Consider the following 9,150-nt stretch of genomic DNA (forward strand, 5'->3'; position numbering starts at 1 on the left):
ATAGCATAAAGGGATACTTGAATAAGAGTTTTTCAATGAAAGACCTCGGTGAAGCTGCTTACATATTAGGCATAAAGATCTATAGAGATAGATCAAGACGTTTAATTGGACTTTCACAAAGCACATACCTTGACAAGATTTTGAAGAAGTTCAAAATGGATCAAGCAAAGAAAGGGTTCTTGCCTGTGTTACAAGGTGTGAAGTTGAGTCGGACTCAATGCCCGACCACTGCAGAAGATAGAGAGAAGATGAAAGATGTTCCCTATGCTTCAGCCATAGGCTCTATCATGTATGCAATGATGTGTACCAGACCTGATGTGTGCCTTGCTATAAGTCTAGCAGGGAGGTACCAAAGTAATCCAGGAGTGGATCACTGGACAGCGGTCAAGAACATCCTGAAGTACCTGAAAAGGACTAAGGATATGTTTCTCGTATATGGAGGTGACAAAGAGCTCATCGTAAACGGTTACGTTGATGCGAGCTTTGACACCGATCCGGACGATTCTAAATCACAAACCGGATATGTGTTTACATTAAACGATGGAGCTGTCAGTTGGTGCAGTTCTAAACAGAGCGTCGTGGCGGGATCTACGTGTGAAGCGGAATACATAGCTGCTTCGGAAGCAGCGAATGAAGGAGTCTGGATGAAGGAGTTCATATCCGATCTAGGTGTCATACCTAGTGCATCGGGTCCAATGAAAATCTTTTGTGACAATACTGGTGCAATTGCCTTGGCGAAGGAATCCAGATTTCACAAGAGAACCAAGCACATCAAGAGACGCTTCAATTCCATCCGGGATCTAGTCCAGGTGGGAGACATAGAGATTTGCAAGATACATACGGATCTGAATGTTGCAGACCCGTTGACTAAGCCTCTTCCACGAGCAAAACATGATCAGCACCAAGGCTCCATGGGTGTTAGAATCATTACTGTGTAATCTAGATTATTGACTCTAGTGCAAGTGGGAGACTGAAGGAAATATGCCCTAGAGGCAATAATAAAGTTATTATTTATTTCCTTATATCATGATAAAAGTTTATTATTCATGCTAGAATTGTATTAACCGGAAACATAATACATGTGTGAATACATAGACAAACAGAGTGTCACTAGTATGCCTCTACTTGACTAGCTCGTTAATCAAAGATGGTTATGTTTCCTAACCATGGACAAAGAGTTGTTATTTGATTAACGGGATCACATCATTAGTTGAATGATCTGATTGACATGACCCATTCCATTAGCTTAGCACCCGATCGTTTAGTATGTTGCTATTGCTTTCTTCATGACTTATACATGTTCCTATGACTATGAGATTATGCAACTCCCGTTTGCCAGAGGAACACTTTGTGTGCTACCAAACGTCACAACGTAACTGGGTGATTATAAAGGAGCTCTATAGGTGTCTCCAAAGGTACATGTTGGGTTGGCGTATTTCGAGATTAGGATTTGTCACTCCGATTGTCGGAGAGGTATCTCTGGGCCCTCTCGGTAATGCACATCACTTAAGCCTTGCAAGCATTGCAACTAATGAGTTAGTTGCGGGATGATGTATTACAGAACGAGTAAAGAGACTTGCCGGTAACGAGATTGAACTAGGTATAGGATACCGACGATCAAATCTCGGGCAAGTAACATACCGATGACAAAGGGAACAACGTATGTTGTTATGCGGTCTGACCGATAAAAGATCTTCGTAGAATATGTAGGAGACAATATGAGCATCCAGGTTCTGCTATTGGTTATTGACCGGAGACGTGTCTCGGTCATGTCTACATTGTTCTCGAACCCGTAGGGTCCGCACGCTTAAGGTTACGATGACAGTTATATTATGAGTTTATGCATTTTGATGTAACGAAGGTTATTCGGAGTCCTGGATGTGATCACGGACATGACGAGGAGTCTCGAAATGGTCGAGACATAAAGATTGATATATTGGAAGCCTATGTTTGGATATCGGAAGTGTTCCGGGTGAAATCGGGATTTTACCGGAGTACCAGGAGGTTACCGCAACCCCCCGGGAGGTATATGGGCCTTAGTGGGCCTTAGTGGAAGAGAGGAGAGGTGGCCAGAGATGGGCCGCGCGCCCCTCCCCCCCTTGGTCCGAATTGGACAAGGAGAGGGGGCCGGCCCCCCTTCCTCCTCTCTCTCCTCTTCCCCCCCCCCTCCACGAATCCTATTCCAACTAGGAAAGGGGGGGAGTCCTACTCCCAGAAGGAGTAGGACTCCTCCTGGCGCGCCACACCTTGGCCGGCCGGCCCCCCTCCCTTGAACCTTTATATACGGAGGCAGGGGCACCCCTAGAGACACAAGTTGATCCACATGATCATATTCTTAGCCGTGTGCGGTGCCCCCTTCCACCATAGTCCTCGATAATATTGTAGCGGTGCTTAGGCGAAGCCCTGCGACGGTAGTACATCAAGATCGTCACCACGCCGTCGTGCTGACGGAACTCTTCCCCGACACTTTGCTGGATCGGAGTCCGGGGATCGTCATCGAGCTGAACGTGTGCTAGAACTCGGAGGTGCCGTAGTTTCGGTGCTTGATCGGTCGGGCCGTGGAGACGTACGACTACATCAACCAAATGCTTCGTGATGAACTATAACATGCAAGGGATGGATAAGACGATTCCCGAGCTCTTCGCAATGCTAAAGGCTGCGGAGGTAGAAATCAAGAAGGAGCATCAAGTGTTGATGGTCAATAAGACCACCAGTTTCAAGAAAAAGGGCAAAGGGAAGAAGAAGGGGAACTTCAAGAAGAACAGCAAGAAAGTTGCTGCTCAAGAGAAGAAACCCAAGTTTGGACCTAAGCCTGAGACTGAGTGCTTCTACTGCAAGCAGACTGGTCACTGGAAGCGGAACTGGTCCAAGTATTTGGCGGATAAGAAGGATGGCAAGGTGAACAAAGGTATATGTGATATACATGTTATTGATGTGTACCTTACCAGAGCTCGCAGTAGCACCTGGGTATTTGATACTGGTTCAGTTGCTAATATTTGCAACTCAAAACAGGGACTACGGATTAAGCGAACACTGGCCAAGGACGAGGTGACGATGCGCGTGGGAAACGGTTCCAAAGTCGATGTGATCGCCGTCGGCATGCTACCTCTACATCTACCTTCGGGATTAGTATTAGACCTAAATAATTGTTATTTGGTGCCAGCGTTGAGCATAAACATTATATCTGGATCTTGTTTGATGCGAGATAGTTATTCATTTAAATCAGAGAATAATGGTTGTTCTATTTATATGAGTAATATCTTTTATGGTCATGCACCCTTGAAGAGTGGTCTATTTTTGATGAATCTCGATAGTAGTGATACACATATTCATAATGTTGAAGCCAAAAGATGCAGAGTTGATAATGATAGTGCAACTTATTTGTGGCACTGCCGTTTAGGTCATATCGGTGTAAAGCGCATGAAGAAACTCCATACTGATGGACTTTTGGAACCACTTGATTATGAATCACTTGGTACTTGCGAACCGTGCCTCATGGGCAAGATGACTAAAACGCCGTTCTCCGGAACTATGGAGCGAGCAACTGATTTATTGGAGATCATACATACTGATGTATGTGGACCACTGAATATTGAGGCTCGCAGCGAGCCGGTATCATTATTTTCTCACCTTCACAGATGATTTAAGCAGATATGAGTATATCTTCTTAATGGAACATAAGTCTGAAACATTTGAAAGGTTCAAAGAATTTCAGAGTGAAGTTGAAAATCATCGTAACAAGAAAATAAAGTTTCTACGATCTGATCGTGGAGGAGAATATTTGAGTTACGAGTTTGGTCTACACTTGAAACAATGTGTAATAGTTTCGCAACTCACGCCACCCGGAACACCACAGCGTAATGGTGTGTCCGAACGTCATAATCGTACTTTACTAGATATGGTGCGATCTATGATGTCTCTTACTGATTTACCGCTATCATTTTGGGGTTATGCTTTAGAGACGGCCGCATTCACGTTAAATAGGGCACCATCGAAATCCGTTGAGACGACACCTTATGAACTGTGGTTTGGCAAGAAACCAAAGTTCTCATTTCTTAAATTTTGGGGCTGTGATGCTTATGTGAAAAGGCTTCAACCTGATAAGCTCGAACCCAAATCGAAGAAATGTGTCTTCATAGGATACCCAAAGGAGACTGTTGGGTACACCTTCTATCATAGATCCAAAGGCAAGACATTCGTTGCTAATAATGGATCCTTTCTAGAGAAAGAGTTTCTCTCGAAAGAAGTGAGTGGGAGGAAAGTAGAACTTGATGAGGTAACCATATCTGCTCCCTTATTGGAAAGTAGTTCATCACAGAAACCGGTTCCTGTGACGTCTATACCAATTAGTGAGGAAGTTAATGATGATGATCATGGAACTTCAGATCAAGTTGTTACTGAACCTCGTAGGTCAACCAGAGTAAGATCCGCACCAGAGTGGTACGGTAATCCTGTTCTGGAGGTTATGTTACTAGACCATGACAAACCTACGAACTATGAAGAAGCGATGGTGAGCCCAGATTCCGGAAAATGGCTTGAGGCCATGAAATCTGAGATGGGATCCATGTATGAGAACAAAGTGTGGACTTTGGTTGACTTGCCCGATGATCGGCAAGCCATTGAGAATAAATGGATCTTCAAGAAGAAGACTGACGCTGACGGTAATATTACTGTCTATAAAGCTCGACTTGTTGCGAAAGGTTTTTGACAAGTTCAAGGGATTGACTACGATGAGACCTTCTCACCTGTAGTGATGCTTAAGTCTGTCTGAATCATGTTAGAAATTGCTACATTTTATGATTATGAAATATGGCAAATGGATGTAAAAACTGCATTCCTGAATGGATTTCTGGAAGAAGAGTTGTATATGATGAAACCGGAAGGTTTTGTCGATCCAAAGGGAGCTAACAAAGTGTGCAAGCTCCAGCGATCCATTTATGGACTGGTGCAAGCCTCTCGGAGATGGAATAAACGCTTTGATAGTGTGATCAAAGCATTTGGTTTTGTACAGACTTTTGGAGAAGCCTGTATTTACAAGAAAGTGAGTGGGAGCTATGTAGCATTTCTGATATTATATGTGGATGACATATTGCTGATTGGAAATGATATAGAATTTCTGGATAGCATAAAGGAATACTTGAATAAGAGTTTTTCAATGAAAGACCTCGGTGAAGCTGCTTATATATTGGGCATCAAGATCTATAGAGATAGATCAAGACGCTTAATTGGACTTTCACAAAGCACATACCTTGACAAAGTTTTGAAGAAGTTCAAAATGGATCAAGCAAAGAAAGGGTTCTTGCCTGTGTTACAAGGTGTGAAGTTGAGTAAGACTCAATGCCCGACCACTGCAGAAGATAGAGAGAAAATGAAAGATGTTCCCTATGCTTCAGCCATAGGCTCTATCATGTATGCAATGATGTGTACCAGACCTATGTGTGCCTTGCTATAAGTCTAGAAGGGAGGTACCAAAGTAATCCAGGAGTGGATCACTGGATAGCGGTCAAGAACATCCTGAAAAAGACTAAGGATATGTTTCTCATTTATGGAGGTGACAAAGAGCTCATTGTAAATGGTTACGTTGATGCAAGCTTTGACACTGATCCGGACGATTCTAAATCGCAAACCGGATACGTGTTTACATTGAACGGTGGAGCTGTCAGTTGGTGCAGTTCTAAACAAAGCGGCGTGGCGGGATCTACGTGTGAAGCGGAGTACATAGCTGCTTTGAAAGCAGCAAATGAAGGAGTTTGGATGAAGGAGTTCATATAAGATCTAGGTGTCATACCTAGTGCATCGGGTCCAATGAAAATCTTTTGTGACAATACTGGAGCAATTGCCTTGGCGAAGGAATCCAGATTTCACAAGAGAACCAAGCACATCAAGAGACGCTTCAATTCCATCCGGGATCTAGTCCAGGTAGGAGACATAGAAATTTGCAAGATACATACGGATCTGAATGTTGCAGACCCGTTGACTAAGCCTCTTCCATGAGCAAAACATGATCAGCACCAAGACTCCATGGGTGTTAGAATCATTACTGTGTAATCTAGATTATTGACTCTAGTGCAAGTGGGAGACTGAAGGAAATATGCCCTAGAGGCAATAATGAAGTTATTATTTATTTCCTTATATCATGATAAATGTTTATTATTCATGCTAGAATTGTATTAACCGGAAACATAATACTTGTGTGAATACATAGACAAACAGAGTGTCACTAGTATGCCTCTACTTGACTAGCTCGTCGATCAAAGATGATTATGTTTCCTAGCCATAGACATGAGTTGTCATTTGATTAACGGGATCACATCATTAGGAGAATGATGTGATTGACTTGACCCATTCCGTTAGCTTAGCACTCGATCGTTTAGTATGTTGCTATTGCTTTCTTCATGACTTATACGTGTTCCATTAACTATGAGATTATGCAACTCCCGTTTACCGGAGGAACACTTTGTGTGCTACCAAACGTCACAACGTAACTGGGTGATTATAAAGGTGCTCTACAGGTGTCTCCGAAGGTATTTGTTGGGTTGGCGTATTTCGAGATTAGGATTTGTCACTCCGATTGTCGGAGAGGTATCTCTTGGCCCACTCGGTAATGCACATCACTTAAGCCTTGCAAGCATTGCAACTAATGAGTTAGTTGCGGGATGATGTATTACGGAACGAGTAAAGAGACTTGCCGGTAACGAGATTGAACTAGGTATTGAGATACCGACGATCGAATCTCGGGCAAGTAACATACCGATGACAAAGGGAACAACGTATGTTGTTATGCGGTCTGACCGATAAAGATCTTCGTAGAATATGTGGGAGCCAATATGAGCATCCAGGTTCCGCTATTGGTTATTGACTGGAGACGTGTCTCGGTCATGTCTACATAGTTCTCGAACCCGTAGGGTCCGCACGCTTAAAGTTTCGATGACGGTTATATTATGAGTTTATGAGTTTCGATGTATCGAAGGTTGTTTGGAGTTCCGGATGTGATCACGGACATGACGAGGAGTCTCGAAATGGTCGAGACATGAAGATTGATATATTGGAAGCCTATATTTGGATATCGGAAATGTTTCGGATGAAATCGGGATTTTACCGGAGTACCAAGGGGTTACCGAAACCCCCCGGGGACTTAATGGGCCATAGCAGAGAAGAGGAGAGGCGGCTAGGGCAGGGTCGCGCGCCCCTCCCCCTCTAGTCCGAATAGGACAAGGAGAGGGGGGCGCCGCCCCCCCCCCCCCTTCCTTCCTCTCTCCCTCCTCTTCCCCCCTTCTCCTAATCCAACAAGGAAGGGAGGGAGTCCTACTCCCGGTGGGAGTAGGACTCCTCCTGGCGCGCCTCCTCCTGGCCGGCCGCACCTCCCCCCTTGCTCCTTTATATACGGGGGCAGGGGGCACCCCAAAGACACAACAATTGATTTGATCTTTTAGCCGTGTGCGGTGCCCCCTCCACCATAGTCCACCTCAATAATACTGTAGCGGTGCTTAGGCTAAGCCCTGCGTCGGTAGAACATCATCATCGTCACCACGCCGTCGTGCTGACAAAACTCTCCTCAACACTCGGCTGGATCGGAGTTCGAGGGACGTCATCGGGCTGAACGTGTGCTGAACTCGGAGGTGTCGTTCGTTCGGTACTTGATCGGTCGGATCATGAAGACGTACGACTACATCAACCACGTTGTGCTAACGCTTCCGCTTTCAGTCTACGAGGGTACGTGGACAACACTCTCCCCTCTCATTGCTATGCATCACCATGATCTTGCGTGTGCGTAGGAATTTTTTTGAAATTACTACGTTCCCCAACATCAGGTTCCTCTGTTGGGATGTGGCAACTTCTATATTCATGCTCGACATCAAGATGCTGCTAGTCAGTAGCACATCCATGCATTGTTATCCATTACTATTTGTGATGTCAATGTTTTCTTTGATCTGCTTTATAAGAGGGTTTCCTCATCACCTTGTGTTATTTTAGTTGTATGGGTTTATTTATAAAGTACTCCCTCTGTAAACTAATATAAGAGCGTTTAGATCACTAAAGTAGTCATCTAAACACTCTTATATTAGTTTAAGTAGGGAGTAGGACGGAAGCCCATTTCGAGTGACTATAAGGTACCTGCAGTTACCTCATGAATCATTTCAGGTTTACTTATGCCTTTTTTGTTTGTAAATGATAATCGTGACAAGCTTTTAAGCAAAATATCATGTACTCAGTAGGGCACCCTCTAATGTTCAAGGAAGAAAATGTAATAGCTTGCATGCAATACTTTGGAGTGCATGAATATGTCAGAGCAATATTTTTCTGTTGCCTAGCTTAATATGTAGTTTTTGAATCCTGGCGGAAGCAATAAGAAAGGATGGACCCACCGCAAATTGCACCAAAAAGACCAAGTCCACCAAATCCACCACCCTCCGTCCACATTCCCGCGAACGAGCCGTATCTATCATATGCCCTTCCCCCATTCGCTCCGCTGCCCCCCATGTGCCGACAAGGAAGGCACCGTCCGCCCGCCCATGACCGACAATGATCCGACGGTCGGATGGGCGATTCCTAGACTGTTTTCTGCCAAAGCAGGCAGAGGAGGAGAACATGTGTGACTCGCCGTAGCTCCAACATGCGTGGACAAGCACGGGCAGTGCCAGTACACGGTTTGCCAACGTCTTGTTTGAGGGAATGTCGCAGCAAGACACGATACATTTTTTACTCCTTTCCAATCAATACCTTGCATAGGCCATTGAATCATTAAGCTGCACATGTCATTGCATCAATTTGTTGCATATACCGTTAGCTCATTTGCAATCATGATAATTTTAGGACATTATCATGTCGGACATGATCAATGAGAATCAAGAACCTACCCAAACGGGCTATGAATTGAGGGATCCAAATTTTCCTACGTTTGAAGTTGGGGGAGCATCAAACTCCAACAAGAAAATAAAGGCATATATACCCAAGCCAGGAGGTCCAGCTTTCACAACATTTGAGGATATCTTGTTGGTTAAATCTTGGTTGACCACAAGCATGGACCCTATATGTGGCACAGAGCAAAAGGGAAACAAGTATTAGGAGAAGATTTGGAAGCATTATCATGAACATAAGGAATATGTGGAGCCGCATCCTATCATTACCATCTGCAATGTGACCTCTCTC

This window comes from Triticum urartu, chromosome 7A (genome assembly GCF_056163025.1).
Source record: "Triticum urartu cultivar PI428250 chromosome 7A, HENAU_Tu73, whole genome shotgun sequence".
Lineage (NCBI taxonomy): Eukaryota > Viridiplantae > Streptophyta > Magnoliopsida > Poales > Poaceae > Triticum > Triticum urartu.